Source organism: Sciurus vulgaris (genome assembly GCF_902686455.1).
Source record: "Sciurus vulgaris genome assembly, chromosome: 5".
Taxonomy (NCBI): Eukaryota; Metazoa; Chordata; class Mammalia; order Rodentia; family Sciuridae; genus Sciurus; species Sciurus vulgaris.
The window spans coordinates 163,213,196-163,231,642 of NC_136465.1; the positions used below are offsets into that span (position 1 = coordinate 163,213,196).

At 41.2% G+C, this 18,447-nt stretch overlaps 1 pseudogene across 1 annotated transcript; it reads left to right on the top strand.

The window, feature by feature from the left end:
* Positions 1–230: 230 nt before the first annotated feature.
* Positions 231–1,720, top strand: LOC306660971 (small RNA 2'-O-methyltransferase-like; annotated as a pseudogene). The gene has a single exon. The product of its transcript is annotated as a small RNA 2'-O-methyltransferase-like (transcript).
* The last annotated feature ends 16,727 nt before the right edge of the window (positions 1,721–18,447 follow it).

Genomic DNA, 18,447 nt, shown 5'->3' on the forward strand with positions numbered 1-18,447 from the left:
GCATTTTTATACACAAGCGACGCAACATCTGAAAGGGAAATGAGGAAAACAACTCCATTTGCAATAGCCTCAAAAAAAAAAAAAAAAATACTTGGGAATCGATCTAACCAAAGAGGTAAAAGATTTCTACAATGAAAACTACAAAACATTGAAGAAGGCTCAGTCCTCTGCGCTTTGCTTTCCAGCTTGATGTGCTTCCTACTCGAAGGGTTTTGGCTGGGTGGTGGCGCATACCTATAATCCCAGTTCCTTACCTGAGACAGGAGAATCGCAAGTTCCAGGCTGGACTCGGCAATTTAGCAAGACCCGTCTCAAAAGCTGAGTTGCTGCTGATCCTCAGATACAGAACTTAAATGATATATCTGTTTTTTCTCTACAAAACCTGGAAACAAGATGGAAGAAATGAATGGACAGTGCAATAGTGTGGTTGATGGTAATTTTGAAGAAGTTTGCCCTGAGAAAGTAATTAAGTTTAAACCTCCATTATACAAACAACAATATCAGTTTGTTAGAGATTTTGTGGATCAACATAAACCCAAGAAGGTTGCAGACCTGGGATGTGGTGATACAGAGCTCCTAAGGCTGCTAAAAATCTACCCATGTATTCAACGGCTTGTTGGAGTAGATATTGATAAGGAAAAATTACAGTCAAATGGACATCAGCTATCTCCCTATTTGGGGGAGTTTGTAAAGCCTCGAGATCTGGATTTGACCGTTATCTTGTATCATGGCTCTGTTGTGGAGAGAGACTCTCGTTTGCTTGGATTTGACTTGATAACATGCATTGAATTAATAGAACATTTGGATTCAGATGATCTGGCCAGATTTCCCGAAGTGGTATTTGGGTACCTATCTCCAGCCATGATTGTCATCAGCACACCAAACTCTGAATTCAACCCCCTGTTTCCCACAGTGACCCTAAGAGATGCAGATCATAAATTTGAGTGGAATAGAATGGAGTTTCAGTCCTGGTTTATGAGACCTCCTACCCAAGTTTACAGCAGGAGAAGATGCTCAAATTTGTATTGGTTGGGGAAGTGTTGATACTAGAGGAACGGCTGAGATTGAGACAGCAGCCAGTGCTGCGAGAACAGAAGGACTCAGGCACTAACCCAGGCAGCACTGACTCTTTGGGGGCCCCCCCAGATAGTGTTAGGAGCAGTCTTCACAGAGGCTGAAGAAGCCAGGATAGAGAATTCTCCAAAACACTTCTGTGAAGGAGAAAAGCTTTTCGTACCCCTGCAAAGACTCCTTGTTTATCCCAAAGTGCACCGCTTACGTGTGGACGAAGAGAGGATGGGATCACTCATTGCTGGCTCGGTGCAGCTGAGCATCGACGGTTCTGCAGTCGTGGACGACCTGTATAAATCTTGGGATTATCAGTTTGAAGATTATTGATCCATCTACATTTCCTGAAGTTCAAGGACTCCATGGTAGTTGGGCTGACTTAGAATTTAAACTTTGCGTTGTCATGATTCAAGTAACTTTTAAAAAGTTTTAACACGAGACATTCCTAAACTGGTGGATAGATGCCTGACATGTAGGCCAGACTGCTCTCTACCTGAGAAAGGTTTTAGGGTTTAACTAAAAGCAGTGTGCTTTCCTTTTTAAGTTGGAATTTTTCTTTGTGTTCTCAAGAATGAAGAAATTGGCTATGGTAATGTACTAATTTTGAACTTACCCATATTTTGGTGTTAGAGCCATGTGTTGAAGTGGCATTAAAGTGTTTTTAAATGATTGAAAATATTTTAAAAAATTGAAGAAAGAAATTGAGGAAGACCTTAGAAGATGGAAAGATCTCCCATGTTCTTGGATAGGCAGAATTAATATTGTCAAAATGGCCATACTACCAAAAGTGCTATACAGATTCAATGCAATTCCAATTAAAAGCCCAATGACATACCTTACAGAAATAGAGCAAGCAATTATGAAATTCATCTGGAAGAATAAGAAACCCAGAATAGCTAAGGCAATCCTTAGCAGGAAGAATGAAACAGGGGTTATCGCAATACCAGAACTTCAACTATACTACAAAGCAATAGTACGAAAAACGGCATGGTATTGGCACCAAAATAGACAGGGAGATCAATGGTACAGAATAGAGGACACGGACACAAACCCAAATAAATACAATTTTCTCATACTAGACAAAGGTGCCAAAAAATATGCAATGGAGAAAAGAAATCCTCTTCAACAAATGGTGCAGGGAAAACTGGAAATCCATATGCAACAGAATGAAACTAAATCCCTATCTCTCACCCTGCACAAAAATCAACTCACAATGGATCAAGGACCTTGAAATCAGACCAGAGACCCTGCAGATTATAGAAGAAAAAGTAGGTCCAGATCTTCAACTTGTTGGCTTAGGATCAGACTTCCTTAACAGGACTCCCATAGCACAAGAAATAAAAGCAAGAATCAATAACTGGGATAGATTCAAACTAAAAAGCTTTCTCTCAGCAAAGGAAACTATCAGCAATGCGAAGAGAGAGCCTCCAGAGTGTGAGAAAATCTTTGCCACTCATACTTCAGATAGAGCACTAATTTCCAGAATCTATAAAGAACTCAAAAAGCTCTACACCAAGAATACAAATAACCCAATCAACAAATGGGCTAAGGAAATGAACAGACACTTCACAGAAGAAGATCTACAAGCAATCAACAAACATATGAAAAAATGTTCAACATCTTTAGTAATAAGAGAAATGCAAATCAAAACTACACTAAGATGCCATCTCACCCCAATTAGAATGGCGATTATCAAGAACACAAGCAACAATAGGTGTTGTCCAAGATGTGGGGAAAAAGGTACACTCATGCATTGCTGGTGGGGCTGCAAATTAATGCAGCCACTCTGGAAAGCAGTGTGGAGATTCCTTAGAAAACTTGGAATGGACCCACCATTTGACCCAGCTATCCCACTCCTTGGCCTATACCCAAAGGACTTAAAATCAGCATACTACAGAGATACAGCCACATCAATGTTCATAGCTGTTCAATTCACAATAGTCAGATTGTGGAACCAACCTAGATGTCCTTCAATTGATGAATGGATAAAGAAACTGTGGTATCTGTGTACAATGGAATATTACTCAGCTATAAAAAATAATAAAATTATGGCATTTGCAGGCAAATGGATGAAATTGGAGAATATCATGCTAAGTGAGATAAGTCAATCTCAAAAAACCAAAGGACGAATGATCTCACTGATAAGAGAATGATGACACATAATGGGGGGTGGGAGGGGGTAAGAATGGAGGAAGGAGGGACTGTATAGAGGGAAAAGAGGGGTGGGAGGGGTGGGGGGGAAGGAAAAAATAACAGAATGAATCAAACATCATTACTCTATGTAAATGTATGATCATGCAAATGGTATGCTGTTACTCCATGTACAAACAGAAACAACATGTATCCCATTTGTTTATAATAAAAATAAATCAAAATAAAAAAATTTAAAAAGTAAGTTTTAGCTGGGTGCATTTGCACACATCTATAAGTCCCAGAGACTCCAGAGGCTGAGGCAGGAGGCTTGCCAAGTTCAAGGCCAGCCTTGGCAACTCAGTGAGACCCTTTCTCAAAATAAAATAAAGGACTGGGAATGTAGTTTAGAGGCAGAATACTCCTGGGTCAAATTGCAGTTTTAAAAGGAAGGAAAAGAGGGAGGGAAAGAGGGAGGGAAGGAAGGAAAGAAGAGGAGAGTAAATTTTCATTAGGTTCAGGAAGTGAAGGGACCTTTGAATAAAGATGCCTAGAATGTAGAGAAGGTCTGATTGAATCATTCTCATGTCTCACCCTTGCCTGTGGTCCAGAGCCCAAATCCTTAAAGGTTATTCAAGGATTCCATGATATGATCTCATCCAGTGACGTTCTAGTAAATGTTCATAACTCATTCTTAGTGTCCAATAAAGTTCTTATTTGTACTGTTTGCCAATTTCCCTGGTGTGCATATGCCCAGGATGACTGATTTCAAGCTATCATGTGACATTATCCAGTGCAGAGCTCAAAACAGATGTGTCAGTGCAGATTGCTCCAGTAAGCCGCTGCCCTCCTCCCTGACACATTTCACGGTGCTTCTTCTCGCCCTGTGTTGTGGTTCAAAGGTAGACCTGCCAAGTTGTTCAGACTCTGCAAGCCTAACTCTCCTGCTGCTGTTTCCTCTATCATGATGTGCATGTCAACATGACAGTTTTCCTTTAGATGGCCATGAAGTGTAAGAGGAGGAGACCTTCTCTGGGATGTACAAGGGCAGCATTTGGATTGGTTGTCATGCTGTTCAAAGACCACAGACGGGAAATTACAAGCCAACTGCAGCCCACAAACATCTTTTCTATAGCTGACACTAAGTTTTTAATTCGCTTGCCAGTATTTAAAAACCAGGAGCCAAAATCTAAATTCCTAGATTTTCTGGAGAAAATTAGAGTAGGCTGCATTGCATTTAGAACAATAACAGATGGAAGGTACCTATCCCTGGAACATGGAAATTATTAAAAAGATGCCAGTCTCCTTCAACCCACCCTGGCTGATGTTTTATACTCATTTTTTTTTTTTAATCCGGATATTCTGGAAGCCATTTCATCTGGACTTTCTTCCTCTACAGCTTCTCCCTCATCTTCTCTGTTTCTAGAACAGTCTTTCCACCTCCAGGCCGTGCACTTGCTGCTGTCCCTGAAACACGCCATGCTCCGCCCTCTTCACCTGGCCAGCTCCACCCTCAACACAATCTCCACTGTCAGCTCCCAACCTGAACTCCCGAATAGCCTCTGGTGCCATTGTCCACAGAGTGGTCAGAGTGATATCTTTAAAATATAAATCAGATCAAACAGCACAAGTATAATGAATCACAATTTCTTAAAATGTCCCAAGCCAAATTTGAAAGCCACAACCAATAACTGAAATGCAATTCCGTTGATATAACACTGACAATATTATCTGTACCACTGCTAAGAAGAAATGTCAGCCCTCTCTAAATGTTCCCATTTCCCCAAATAGACAGAATCTTTCCAAGCACCATTTATTTATATATTCCTAAAAATCATCATTGCTTATAAATATGTGTATCCTTCTGTACCACAAATTCATTTAAGACCACATAATATAGAAGGGTAAATAACCCATGTGATGCAGACAAAAACACTTGGTTCCAAGTCTTGATTCAGCCACTTGCCAACTGCAAGGCCTTGTGCACATTATTTGACATCTTTTAGTATCAGTTTCCTCAACTGTTTAAAGTGGGCAATCATTTAAGAAATAACACTAATACCTAATACTTAATGTTTATTATGTCATGTGGGCACTAAGGGCTCTAAACATATGGAATAGTCTATTCGTTCTTCACTTGGAACCCTTTGCGGTAGCTACTATATTACCTGCCCTGTTTTATTTATAAAGCAGAGTGAGGCAGAAGGCAGTAGCTTGCTGAAGGTCCTGCAGTCACTAGGAGATCAAGAGGGTGTTCACACACGACCCATCTGACACCAGGATGAGATGATGCTCCCAGAACACTCAGTACAGCAGCTTTGTGCTTAACATGATCTTTTCACCCCAGGGCTTCCCCAACTGCACCCCCCCACCCCGTGTCATTGGGTAATAGCAACCCTAGTCTACCTGGTGCTCCAATCATGCAATGTTTGGAACTAAAGAAGAGGAAAAATTACAAAAATATGCTAAAGTGTCTTGCTCCTTCTGAAATTAACCACCACCCAATAGGGAAACTCAAGGAAGAATGATTTTCCTAAAAATTCTCCAAATCTGTCACTTTCATAGGAAAAAAAAAAATTGTATCTCAGACCCTGAGCCAAACTTGAACACCTTTAGAGCACCTTGAAAATGCAATTTAAACAACCAGAAAATGTATCCTTATGTAAAATATAGATCATATTGAAGAAGAAAGAAAACGATCAAAGTGAGCTTAGCATCCATTCCAAGCCAGCAGGTACTGGATATTACACATGCCATGCCCACCCTAAGCCAGCTCCCGATTTTATTCTGAATTCTTGTTTGAGCAGTGCAACCCAGCTGGCTTTCAGAGGTCATCCCCACATAGGGGACATGAAAACTTATAACAGAGAGGCTTTCTTTTTTCTTCCACATATTAAGAACAATTCCCACATCCTGTTTCATCTTGGACCTTTAGACTTTCTGAACCCAGGGAGTTCTGCCCCAGAGATATAATTTTCTTTAAATCCCTCTGATGCAATTATTTCATTTGGGTGCAGTGATAAAATTACAGTATCACACTGTCACCTTGGGCTCATTTCCTTTGTAATGTGGGCTCCACAGAGGTCAGAGCATAGATTTTCAAGAAGGGAAACTTTAATGTGAAATCAATAATCCTGTTTTGCCCCTTCAATGACTGCAATTTCGTTCTGTGCCCATCCTAATTCCAGCCGCACACTGCACCACTGCACTGTGGTTTATACTCTGCCCTGCACATCGAATGCAGCCCCCTGGCCCACTAAGGGACTGCATGCCGTCGGGTGTCTCCCAAGCTATGCACAGAAAGGCATTCGGCTGCCATGTTGGAGATCTGTGGGCAGCTCCCCATTCCAGCCCCTCCCATGAATCCAGGGGCGAGGTTGACCTTGCTGACTCCCAAGAGCTCACAGTGAAGCTCTGACTCTAAAATCACCAGAGAAGACACTGAGGCTCCATGGGAACACACTGGAGAAGAGAATTCCATTCAGCCCAGAAGCTTGTCTTCCCAAGCTCACCATGTTGTATACATTAATATGTACTGATGTTCAGATATAACTCAGACCTCAAAAAGAGTTTAAACAAAAAGGAAGAAAGATGCTAGTCTCATTATGATCTTAAATTGGATCACAGTAATAGTTAGAAAGTCTAAGTAAAAGAATCAAAAGGAATTATATTTAATATATGTAATAAAGTTGTATTTCCTACTGGGGAATGATATTGGCCAAATTATACTGATATACTGTGTGCTTGTACAAATATATAACAACAAATCCCACTGTTATGGTTTGGATATGAGGTGTCCCCCAAAAGCTCACATGTGAGACAATGCAGGAAGGTTCAGAGGAAAAATGATTGACTTGTAAGGGTCTTAACCCAATCACTGAATTGATCTCTACTGGGATTAATTGAAGAGGTAGGGTGTGGCTGGAGGAGATTGAAATGGGCATGGATTGGGGATATATATTTTGCATCTAGAGGGCAGAGTCCTCTCTCTCTCTCTCTCTCTCTGCTTCCTGATGATGTGAGCTGCTTCCCTCTGCCACACGTTTCCGCCATGATGTTCTGCCTCACCTTGTGCTGAGGAACGGAGCTGGCCTTCTATGGACTAAGACCTCTGAAACCACGAGCCCTCAAATAAACCTTTCCTCCTCTATAATTGTGCTGGTCAGATAACTTAGTCACTGCAGTGAAAAAACTGACTAAAATACCCACCATTATGTACAATTATAATGCACCAATAAAAATATGGAAAAATAGTTATAATTTATATAATTTATAATATATAAATAACTATAAATAAATATAATATATAAATACATATAATATATAAATAACTATGGGACATATTGATATAATTCATTATATAATTTATAGTTATAAATAATATAATGTAAATAAAATTTATAATATAAAAACTAGTATATATTTATATAACTTACTATAAAATAGATATAATAAAATGACATACTTTTGTGTATATATAATATGTGTGTGACATACACATGAATACACACATGGTTATATACCGTACATATATATCACACATACACATATGAAATTGGGGTGTAAAAAAGATTAATTGTCACAGTATGAAAATACCCTTTAACCTTCACTTGGGGCATAACAGATTCCATGGTGACCCACTCCATTTCTCAAACCCCCCTTTCCTTCCTCCTAATCCCACTCTTGCACACTCTAGAGACACAGATAAGGACATTCAGTTCCTGGAAAGTGCCACTGCTTGTTAGTGCATCTTTGAAAGTCAGCACAGGTGGGAACAGGGCCAGGTGCAGAATATTCCTTGGCCTGCAGTTGGCCGATACCAAGTCATGCCTGCTAAGGTAATGATCCGATGCCTCTTCAAACTGCAACTCTTTAAATATTTAAAATTTTTACTCTTATTTACATTCACATTAAAGCTTTAAAGAAATAAATCTAATTTTCAATTTGCCTTTTTTTTTTTCTGGGAGAGGCACTGTGATGTGTCACAGGGACACAGAGGATGGGCCTGGCATCCCTTCTGTGTGTGGGACAAGGGCGCCCTTGCCTGCCACACGCTGTAATCCAGCTTCAAAATAGAAGCCCTGAAGGTATGCTGGCCCATTCTCTCCAGAGAGCTGACGGGGAAATTTTAATAAAAGCTAATATTTGAGGCTGCTTCTTGGGACTCTGGGCCCTTTTTCAAATAGATTGGCCATATTTTCTTATAACTATTGTAGTCTTTTGATAAGTTCTACAAATTGGATTCTCTCCCCTCCTTACATTTCCAGTGATGTTTGGTTTTCTTTTAAAGAATTTAGGGAAATATGGCCACACGGCCTGTTTTAGTCAGCTTTCTCGCTGCTGCCACTAAAAGACCCAACCAGAACAATTACAAAGGAGGAAAAGTTTGAAGGCTCACGGTTTCAGAGGCCTTAGGCCACAGCAGGCCAGCTCCATTTCTAGGGCTCAAGGGGAGGCGAGCATCGTGGCGGAAGAGTGTGGCAGAGGGAAGCAGCTCACATGGGGATCAGAGAGCAGAGACAGGGGTCTGCACTTGCCAGATACAATACATACTCAAAGTCAGACTCCAGTTCCCGCCTCCTCCAGCCACATCCCACCTCTTAAGTAACCACTCAGTTAATCCACATTAAGGGGTGAATTCACTGATTGGGTTAAGGCTCTCACAACCCAATCATTTCTCCTCTGAACCTTCATGCATGGTCTCTCACGTGAGCTTTTAGGGGACATCTCATATCCAAACCATAACACAACCCACCCTACAACAAGTTCTTGGAAAGCTATAAAGATGGCGTCGTTGGGGCTGGAGGTGAGGTCAGTCCTTAACAAGGTAATAGACACCCCTTGCTTTGTCTGCTCAGCATTTATTCTTACTCCTAGGCAAGAAGTTCCTGGTGTCTTCCTCTTTCACTGTCCATTCTTGTGACTCTAGGGGCAAACAGAGAAAGACCCCTGACCCCAGCCAGACCAAGGAGAGTCAGGATGTATGCATTAACCCTGGGGAAAGGGAACTCTCCACGGGGTTTGCTAAACTGGTAGAAGGGAAACGTGTAGCTTTATTTGGTCTTTTTTTTTTTTTTTTTTTTTTTTAATTGTCACATAGAAAGAGAATGGAACCACAGGAAGAGAAGCAGAGAAGAAAGGGAAAGAAGGGGAGGGGAGGGAGAAGAGAGGAGAGAGACAGGGAGGGGAAGGAGGGGAAGGGAGGGAGAAGGGAGGGCAGGGGAAGGGAGAAGGGAGGGAGGGATGGGAGAAGGGAGGGAGGGACAGAGGAAGGGAGGAATTCATTCTTAGGGACATGACTTCATAGCTAGCTGGTCCAGGAATCTATAGAGAAGGGCCCCGGATTTCAGTTATATGAATACATACCCCTCTCTTTGCTTAAGCCCATCTGAGTTTTTTTGTCCCTTACAATGTAAACAATCCTGACACCTGCAGAGGAAAACAGAATATAAACTAGCATGTACTATGCTGCCTGGTGACAGTGTTTGGGAGAAGAACAAGGCAGATGGGTTGATCAGGGAGTTCTGAGGGGCCATGCAGCTCTGGGGGAAAAGCCTTCCTGGCAGAGGGAAGGGCTGACGGGGAAGGTCTGAGGTGGCAGTGTGCAGAGCAGGGCCTGGGAACAGCAGGAAGACAAGCGTGACGTGACGAGCTATGTGAAGAAGAGCCAGTTGAGCCAGGAGGGAGGTCGGACTGGTAAGGCCTGCAGGCGGCGGAAGGACTTCGGACTTCCTCTCTGATGAGGTAGTCACCATTGGAGGTTTGTGGCATGAGGAGACTGGTGATCTGACCTCACTTAAGGGATTCCTCTAGTTGCTGTATAGACAATTCATAGGTGTCAGGGGTAGGGCAAGGACAGAAGCTGAGATGCTTCCCTCCCTGGGCAATTCCACACATGGCTTTTGATGGATTTAGCACAAAACCCTCTAAATCCAAATTGTCTTTTAGAAGTCTCCCATCCAGGTATGGGCACACACGCATGCACTCTGGGGATTGAACGCAGGGCCTCATGCACCTCGGCAATTACTTTGCCACTGAGGCACACCCTCCGTCCTGGAAGTCCACCATGAACTTTAAAATGAAGCACTATACCTGTGAAGAAGGAATTCAAAACCATAGGGTACAAATAAGTTCTCTAGTTCCTCATAGTTCTAGACCACTGGTTCTCAATCAGGACCATCTCACCCCCACAAGATGTTTGGCAATGACTGGAGATTTTTTTTGTTTGTTTGTCACAGCAGTGGAGAAGGTATAAGGGAGCAGAAAGTGTTACCAGCATCCAGGGCAAAGAAGCCAGAGATGCCACTAAACCTTCTGTAGTGACCAGACAGACTCCCCACACCAAAGAATCATTCAGCCCCAAATATCAAAAGTGTCGAGGGGGGAAAACCCTACTCTGGATTAATATAAAGATTCATTGTTTTCAGAGTTTACGTTAGTGACTCTTAAACTTACAATATATGAATTCAGAGGAGCACAAACCGAGTTTGATTATCTTGGCCGATCATTTGGAAGGCAAAAATGATAGTTGCTGTTTTGCATTTAAGAAACACTTATTGGGAAAAAACAATTAAGAGTGGCCTCTGCTCTCAAGCCAAAGCAAGAGACCATTAGGGGGGAAAAGTGATATAAGAATGTTCCTGAGTTTGCAGGAAGATTTTTTAAATTTTTTTTTTTTTAATATGAAAATGTTATTCCAGAGAAACAAAAGTACCTGGCAGAGATTTTGCTTTGGGGAGGAAAATGCCTTTGAAAACCCAACTGGTTGTATAATTAAGTGATAATGAATGCAGAGCCGTACTTTGTATTCCATTCCAGCACATTGGAGTTGAATCTGAGCTTGAAATGCTAAATCCCTCAGCGCCCTGGCCTCTCATCAGTGAAGTGCAAATCAAGGCCTTTGACTGTTAGAGAGGGCGGTTCCAAAAAAAAGTGAATTACAAATATTATGTTTTCAGACTGCCTACTTTCTGAGGGCATGCCAAATTGTATATGCAAACTACATTTAGTAAAAGAAATGTTTCATTGGAACAAGAAAGTGAGCTTCCATATGTGATGTTTTATGTGATGGTTTATGAGCAAGAGAATGATCATCCATTTTGAAAAAGAAAGAAAAGCTGTTGATTTCCATTTTATATAGACAATAGGAATGCTTTGGGGATTTTTGGTTCCCCAGTGATTTCACTTAGAGAAAGATTAAGTAATATTTTATATGTGTACTCTAGTTAATGTGATGTATCAGAAAGATGTGTGAGAGTGTATCGAGCCGGGTTGAGCTTTATGCTTGCTAGAGATACTACACAGTAGAGAGAGTACTAGGAAGTTAGGTTTAACAAAATTTGGAGAAACTTTTTAAAACTTACTGCATCAAAACCATAGTACAGGCCCTGCAAACATAAGAAATTAATAGCTTCATGAGCTACTTAGTGTTTTGTCATCATAACTAAAAGGTGCAATATAATCAGCCTGCAGACAGACATCCGTCAAAGAAACTACTATCATTTGAATTTTTTGAAATTGATGTTTAATAACAAAGAAGAAACAGAAATTGTCTTTTGTTTCTGTATGAATGGATATTTTCTCCAAAAGGGACTAAAACACAAATTCCCCACACAAAGAACTTAGGAGAAAAATCCAGTGGAAAGCAAAATGGACAGTAGAATACATATTCGAGTTCGGATAGCATTTTATAAACAGGATTAAATGTCTGAAGAAAAATGGAGCTGTAGAACAGGAAGGCAAACAGATCACGAAAGCAATAAGGAACACACTGTGGACTTAACCCACTGGGCACAATGGAGGGCACCCATCTGGCAGAGGTCAGCAGGGGACCATCAAGGAAGACCAGGACATGGGTCAAACCAGGCTGCCCAAACCAGGCTGGCTCTTCTCACTTCTCCACTCTGTGATGATGTGTTAACAGAAGGAAGAACCCTGGGCAAACCAGGCCGTGACTCAACAAGGGAGCAACTGGATTGAATGAAACACTGCGAGAGATTTTGTCTTTTGTAAACACTCAACATCCAAGCCCGTCCGCAGACGGTACCTGAGGTAAATTGTTTCGATTTAAGATTTTTCAGCTTTCCGATGGAGTGAAAGCAATACAATTCAGTAGATTTGAATCTTTTCCTGGACTAGTAGTAGGCAGTATAATACTCTCCTGATATTGTGCTGCTATAGGACAGGAGTGAACAATGAACTCTCTGCGGACTGCTGTGTGGCTCAGCTGAGTTGTATTCGGTACGTTTTGACTTACGATGTTTTATCAGATGTAACCCCATCCTAAGTCAAGGTGCACCTGTACTTGAAAACCTAGAGAGGCAGACAGGTAGCTGCTTCCACTCTCTTTGGTCAACCCAGTATAGAAAATTAACGACAAAGTTCCATGTCCCCATTTTGTCCCACCACACCCTATTCCACCCTGACAGTGAGTCAATATCCCTGCCTGCACGGATCAGACCATGAATTGAGAAGCTTATGGCCTGCAAGCTGGATAGATCACTCAAGAGATTTTGGTAGAAAAGTCAGCAGGGCCATAGAATCAAGATCTGGTGGAAAGGATGTGAAACATAAGATGTAGTCTAGAAGCAAGGGGTCATGGAACAACTGATGGAAACGCCATGAATTAAATTAGATCATTTGGGTTGAGTAGTTGGAGAGTTACAAGAATGGAAACATCTCTTCTGATATCTTTGGAGTTAAAGGCACCAAAAAATAGCCCAATGGCACAAGGTAGTGTAGCCCTTGGGAGATGTGTTACTGCCAGTCACCAGTGACGGCGAGTTCCATTCCCCTGTTTAGACCCAATTATTTATTATTTATACTGGCTGCCTTTTTGCCCCCTAGCCTCAGATGTATCACTTTGAGTGACCCTTCGAGTTATTATTTTTTAAATGGGAATGCCTTTTCTTCCAGACCGTATTGTACATTTTTTATATTTCCCCATTATCCACCTCCCACGCCAGCATTTAGCTTTTATTGACAGTCTTTACCAAGGCCTTGCTCAGAAAAAAATAATGACACTATAAAGTCATAGAGGATACTTTTAAAGTTTGAAAGAAAACTCATTGAAAATAAAAGTTTCAAGTAGTTTCTTCTGAAGGAAACTATAGGTTAATGGTATGTTTGTGAAATAGGATTCCATGTATGTTTCTCTTTTTTGAAATCATCACACATCAGAAAGTGAAAAAGTGAACAACAATGAAGAGGTAGTAGAAATATTTTAAGGCCATCGAAGGCCCAGCTGAAATTAAAACAGGGTATCAGTGATAAAGAGATTGTGAGACATGAGAGAGATGCACAGACATGACTCTGAACTTGAAGCCACAAATTGGCCCACGTGCATGCCACAGTTCACTAAATCATCATAGTTCTTGGTTGCAAACAACAGAATCTACTTAAGCTGACTTTAGCAGAAAAGAAATTTACTGAAAGATACCAGGTAACTCTTCCTTGGGACCAGACACGTCTTTCCCAGAAGTAGACACCATTGTCTGCCATGCCCAGAAGATTGACCCTCTCATGCTGCCTGAAGACTCTTCCAAGACTCTTCTGAATAGAGTCTCCTATGGGTAGGCCCAGGTGGCATGCTAGGTGCAAGAGAGTCCAGGGATGCAAAGTACTTGCCTTCAACCTTGGAAAGGACCTTATAAGGTAAAATATTTTCAAAGTGTGCAGAGAAAAGTTCGAAGATGGCAAGCAGCCACAAATGACAAAAATCCACAGTAAATCCCAATATACCTTTTTTAACCATACTTCTCTCCCATCCTAGGCAACCTCATGTCTTTACTATTCTCATTGTTCTTCCCATCTTTACAAGATAAGGCTTATTTAAATAATGTATGCACATAGCTACAAAAATTAAAATCTAGATTTGAACCCAGGTCCCTTCTGAGATCCAAAATCTGCAGCCCAGTCCCACGTTGAAGTCTAGGTTCAAAGCATAGACTTTATAATATAGACTTTGTGTCACAAAACACTGTGTTTACTGACCAAGCTACTTAATACCACATTCTAAGCAGATAGTAATTTAATTCATTTCAACAGGTATTTTTGTTGTTGTTGTTGTTTTTAGAATTAATATACATATTTTTTGTAAAAGAAAAATTTTATTTAATATTTGGATAATACTCTTGAGATTTTTCATTTTCTTATCATTGAAACATAAATATTATATAATCAGTCTCAAAGACATATTTGAACTGATTATAGAAAGTATTTGAAGATAGTGTCCACTTTCTTCTTTTTAATTTATTTATTTTGATTTGTTGTAAACAAATGGGATAAAACTTATTTCTCTGGTTGTACATAAGTAGAGTCATACCATTTGTGTAATCATACATGTACATAGGGTGATGTTTGTTTCAATCTGAAATTTTTCCCTTCCCCCACCCCTCCCACCCCTCATTCCTCTATATAATCCATCCTTCCTCCATCCCACCCCGCATTATGTATCATCATCCACTTATCAAAGAGATCATTCAGCCTTTGATTTTTCAGAATTGGCTTATCTCACTTAGCATGCTATTCTCCAACTGCATCCATTTGCCTGCAAGTGCCATAATTTTATTATTCTTTATGACTGAGTAATATTCCATTGTATATATTATATATATATACCACAGTTTCTTTATCCATTCATCAATTGAGAGCATCTAGGTTGGTTCCACAATCTAGCTATTGTGAATTGAGCAGCTATGAACATTGATGTGGCTGTATCACTGTAGTATGCTGATTTTAAGTCCTTTGAGTATAGGCCGAGGAGTGGGATAGCTGGGTCAAATGGTGGGTCCAAGTTTTCTAAGGAATCTCCACACTGCTTTCCAGAGTGGCTGCACTAATTTGCATCCCCACCAGCAATGTATGAGTGTACCTTTTTCCCCACATTCTCTCCTACACCTATTGTTGCTTGTGTTCTTGATAATCGCCATTCTAATTGGGGTGAGATGGCATCTTAGGGTAGTTTTGATTTGCATTTCTCTTATTACTAAAGATGGTGAACATTTTTTCATATGTTTGTTGATTGCTTGTAGATCTTCTTCTGTGAAGCGTCTGTTCATACCCTTAGCCCATTTGTTGATTGGGTTATTTGTATTCTTGGTGTAGAGTTTTTTGAGTTCTTTATAGATCCTGGAAATTAGTGCTCTATCTGAAGTATAAGTGGCACAGATTTTCTCCCACTCTGTAGGCTCTCTCTTCGTATTGCTGATAGTTTCCTTTGCTGAGAGAAAGCTATTTAGTTTGAATCTATCCCAATTATTGATTCCTGCTTTTATTTCTTGTGCTTTGGGAGTCATGTTAAGGAAATCTGATCCTAAGCTGACATGATGAAGATTTGGACCTACTTTTTCTTCTATAAGGTGCAGGATCTGATTCAAAGGTCCTTGATCCATTTTGAGTTGAGTTTTGTGCAGTGTGAGAGATAGGGGTTTAGTTTCATTCTGCCGAAAGACCTCTACAATGAGAACTACAGAACACTAAAGAAAGAAATTGAAGAAGACCTTAGAAGATGGAAAGATCTCCCATGTTCTTGGATAGGCAGAATTAATATTGTCAAAATGGCCATATGACCAAAAGTGCTATACAGATTCAATGCAATTCCAATTAAAATCCCAATGACATACCTCATAGAAACAGAGGAAGCAATTATGAAATTCATTTGGAAAAATAAGAGACCCAGAATAGCTAAAACAATCCTTAGCAAGAAGAATTAAGCAGGAGGTATCACAATACCAGAACTCCAACTATACTACAGAGCAATAGTAACAAAAACGGCATGGTATTGGCACCAAAATATACAGGTAGATCAATGGTACAGAATAGAGGACACGGACACAAACCCAAATAAATACAGTTTTCTCATACTAGACAAAGGTGCCAAAAAAAAAAAATGGAGAAAAGATAACCTGTTCAACAAATGGTGCTGGGAAAACTGGAAATCCATAAACAGGTACATTTTTAATGCCTTGAATAAGGTCTTAACCCAGCCACTTAGAAATTACATAATTTTGGACAAATTACTTAACCCTCTAAGTCTGTTTCTTCATTCACAGAGCGGGAAGGACATGTTTCCCATAGAGTTGATATAATCACATTTTAAGAAATAGGAGCACTATAAAAGGACTATAACAGGCACACAGTAAATATCAGACTCACACATAGAGGAACACTAGATCAGGCCCGTGTGCATCAGTGAAGTACAAGGCTGCCTGTCTGTGGACTTCCAAGGTCCTAGGAAGCCCCTGCACCCCCTCAGTCCACCCCCAACACACTTGCGGGCATGCATACAGCCCCCACACTCATCTGCCCACTGGTGACTGACACCGGGTAAATGCTAGAATCCAGCCATGAGAAATTAGCCTGCAGGTCATGGATTACAGTAACCCACATTGAAATGGAAGTGATGGTCGTGAGTTCCTTCCCTGAGGTCAGTTTTACAGGAAGAAGGCAAAGGACACCAGACTGCCTGCTGGTGGCAGGGATGGGCACCACAGAACCCTGACAGAAAGTAAGGCATCTGCTTGAGTGGTACAGACATTCCTCAAGGTGACAAATGACAAGTTCCTCCTAACCAACATGGAGGGTGAATTAGGACCCACAAGACCCAGAACAGAAGGTCGCAGAAGATAGAAAATCATGATGTGTGAGTTCCTGCGTCCTCTCACAGGAAAACGAACTACCCACAACTTCCAGGCACAGTGGCCCCAGGTAGGAGAAGAGGGGGAGGGGCAACGGGGGAGATTTCAGTCTACAGAGACCTCAGGGGCAGGGCGCTGAGTTCATCCTACTGGCCCACAACCACGGAAGACCTCTTACATGTACCCCTTGTTTTTCCTAAATAATTTTTTTTTTCTAAAAAAAAAATTAAACATCTTTCCCAGAATAATTTTATTTATTATGATCAAAAATGAAACTGACATAAAACCTGTTAGGTTTAGATATGAGGTACTCCCCAAAAGCTCATATGTGAGATGATACAAGAAGGTTCAGAGGTGAAATGATTAGGTTATAAGAGGCTTAGTCCAATCAGTGAATTAATTAATTAATGGGGATTAACTGAGTGGTAACCGAAGGCTGGTGAGGTGCGGCTGGAGGAAGTGGGCTTGGGGCCGTGCCTCCGGGGTACACATTTTGTATCTGGTAAGTGGGGTTCTCTCTCTCTCTCTCTCTCTCTCTCTCTCTCTCTCTCTCTCTCTCTCTGCTTCCTGATCACCATATGAGCCACTTCCCTCTGCCACACTCTTCTACCATGATTTTCTGCCTCACCTCAGGCCCAAGAAATGGAGCAGAATTTCTACAGACTGAACCTCTGTAACTGTGAGCCCCCAAACAAATTGTTCCACCTCTAAAATTGCTTTTGTCAGGTCTTTGGTCACAATAGCAAAAAAAGCTGACTAAAACTGTGACCTGAGCCGGGAACCATTAAGGAGAGAATGGAAATGTGAAGACTTCAGGACATGCTCACAGCAGACGTGCTCTTTAGGCTGTCTGTCTCGTGTCAATGCCCTTTCCTGCTGTCACTCATGGACTCCTATGCATCCTTCAAAACCCAGCTTACTTATCACGTTCTCTGTGCAGCCTTTACCCCAGGTCTCCATAGGGAAGAACTCTCTTCTAAGTAGCAAGAGGCTTTGAAGCCAACATCTCCTACGGTGCTTGCCTATCTTCCTACCAGAGAGTGGACTCCTCTTTGACATGTCATATTTCTGAATGTATCATAGGTCGTAAGCCGTGACCTTTCTCCAGAAGCCAACACAGGGCATGGTGCTACTAACATCATCAATCAGGGGACCATTAGACTGAGTTGGCTGCAATGTCTTGGTTTCCCACAAGAGCAAAACAAAGGCCAACTCAGAATAGAATGGTCATAGCCTTGGAATCTAAGAAACCTAACCACATCATAAACTGCCCACTTACCTCTAACCAGAGACTTTCCATTAGTGTAGCTTGATTGTCCCTCCAAAACTCATGTTGGAATTTAATTGCCAGCATAATCATATTGAGAGGTAAGACTTCTAAGGGGTGACCAAGTCACAGAGGCATTGCTCTCAGGGATGGATTAAGGACGATCTGCAGGAGTGGGTCAGTTATTTGGAGAGTGGGCTCTGGATAAAAGATGAGTTCAGCCCCTGTCCTTCAAGACTACAGCTTGCATATGCCCTTCTGCCGTGTGATGATGCAGCAGGAAGGCCTTCCCCAGAAGGTGGTGCCACGCGTCCAGAACCAGGAGCTAAATAAACCCCCATTGTT